General features: G+C 39.7%; 1 protein-coding gene and 1 long non-coding RNA gene across 2 annotated transcripts in view; one reads left to right on the top strand and one right to left on the bottom strand.

The window, feature by feature from the left end:
• LOC106812112 overlaps nt 1–956 on the top strand; it is an 8896-nt gene extending 7940 nt beyond the window's left edge. Inside the window, exons 2-3 of the long non-coding RNA XR_001394289.1 lie at nt 548–622; nt 847–956. This is a non-coding gene — a long non-coding RNA (uncharacterized LOC106812112). The remainder of the gene's footprint in view (nt 1–547; nt 623–846) is intronic.
• Nucleotides 1–1565, bottom strand: part of LOC106812108 (chitobiosyldiphosphodolichol beta-mannosyltransferase-like) — a gene marked incomplete in the record, with an annotated part of 11222 nt that overhangs the window by 2188 nt on the left and 7469 nt on the right.

Below are 1565 nucleotides of genomic sequence, written 5' to 3'. Positions count from 1 at the left end.
ACACACACACACACACACACACACACACACACACACACACACACACACACACACACACCTCTCTCTCTCTCTCTCTCTCTCATGCATACACACACGTACACATTTCCTCTCTCTCTCTCACGCACACACACACATACTCGGCAATCAGCAGAGCGTCCCGTTGCGCAATCATGCTTGTACGTGTCACAAGATCACTGTGTGAGATAGATGTCCGGACGCGTAGCCACGGCCTTTTAATTTTATACTTCAATCCACAGTGTCAGTGTTGATATTGCTACTAACTATTTGACCAGCACTTTCTCTCTGTCTTTGATCATATAGTACTGCCTTGGACATTGAAGACAAATCTTTATGAGGTTGCGGGTTGCTGATATTTGGTAGTTTGCATGGCCACAGCCACAGGCTCTTGGCTGGACTTCAGTTGTTTGGGAGAATTATAGAATTGAGAGTAAATAGAAACATAATGTCATTGATGTGTGTAAAGGCAAGCGTGTGTGCGTTTTCATGCTCGTGAGGTATGTTCAAGTTTTCATTTAAACTTCAACAGGGTTAGTTGGTTTGCTGAAACGAGGCTGGAATGAAATACCAGAGGTAGTTGCAACTACAGGAGCAGCATTTCTCGGTAGGAAATCAATTTGTGTTCTTAATCAGTGATTGGCAATATTCAATATGGTGTGCTTGGGCTGTGGTTTTAATGAACACAAGATGTCATTGTTGTTTTTGTATGCTTTGCCAGACATTTTGAAATGTAGTTACATTACTACTTACACTACGTCATGTTTAGTAGAATGATAGTCATTCAATATGATTTATATGTAATAAAGTGTCCTTTTTGTCGATATATAGCTATTTTGGTTACTGCCCCGGTGCTGTACAAAAGGGAAGTAATTGACGGTGGTGAGAAACAGCCACACCGGATTCGTTACACAGGTAATAAACATAACTCAAAGATCGGGAAATTCGTCTATTTAAAAAAAGGAGAGTGTTACTGTTAAGAAAGTTCAACGATAGTTACCTTTGATTGATTGGCGATTGAGTGTGGGGTTTGGCAGGCAAATTTTGCAATAGACACATTTCTTCAAGCTTTTGGCATGGGAAAGTCTACATTGTTTTTTTTTCTCTACAGCTTGTATGCAAAAAGAATTTTGGATATTTGATCTTATTGACAATCTTACATATTTGATTGTATCAGGGGTAGATAATGACAATTTGTCATTATCTGGCCCTGATTGTATGTGTACTCTCATTTCTTTTTCACTCAAGTTATCCTTTTTATGTCCCCGTGTACAAGCGCAACACTGCATAGCATCTTCACAGAGATTCGCTCTGTCTTGTCTGCATGAACCTCGTCTTGCTCTATTTACATGCTAATAACGTTAATCTCAGTTAGATCCATAGTCAGTACAAAATAACTTACTCTGACGAAATTTTCGTCCATCTCTCCGACAGACTTCCTCAGGTCTAACACTTCACCTAGACCTGAGGAAGTGTGTCGAAGAGATGGACGAAAATTTCGTCAGAGTAAGTTATTTTGTACTGACTATGGATCTAACTGAGATTAACGT

The sequence above is a fragment of the Priapulus caudatus genome, unplaced genomic scaffold, assembly GCF_000485595.1.
Source record: "Priapulus caudatus unplaced genomic scaffold, Priapulus_caudatus-5.0.1 Scaffold608, whole genome shotgun sequence".
Taxonomy (NCBI): domain Eukaryota; kingdom Metazoa; phylum Priapulida; class Priapulimorpha; order Priapulimorphida; family Priapulidae; genus Priapulus; species Priapulus caudatus.
Note: the sequence above shows the minus strand (reverse complement) of the source record. Positions and strands in the feature narration are given on the sequence as shown.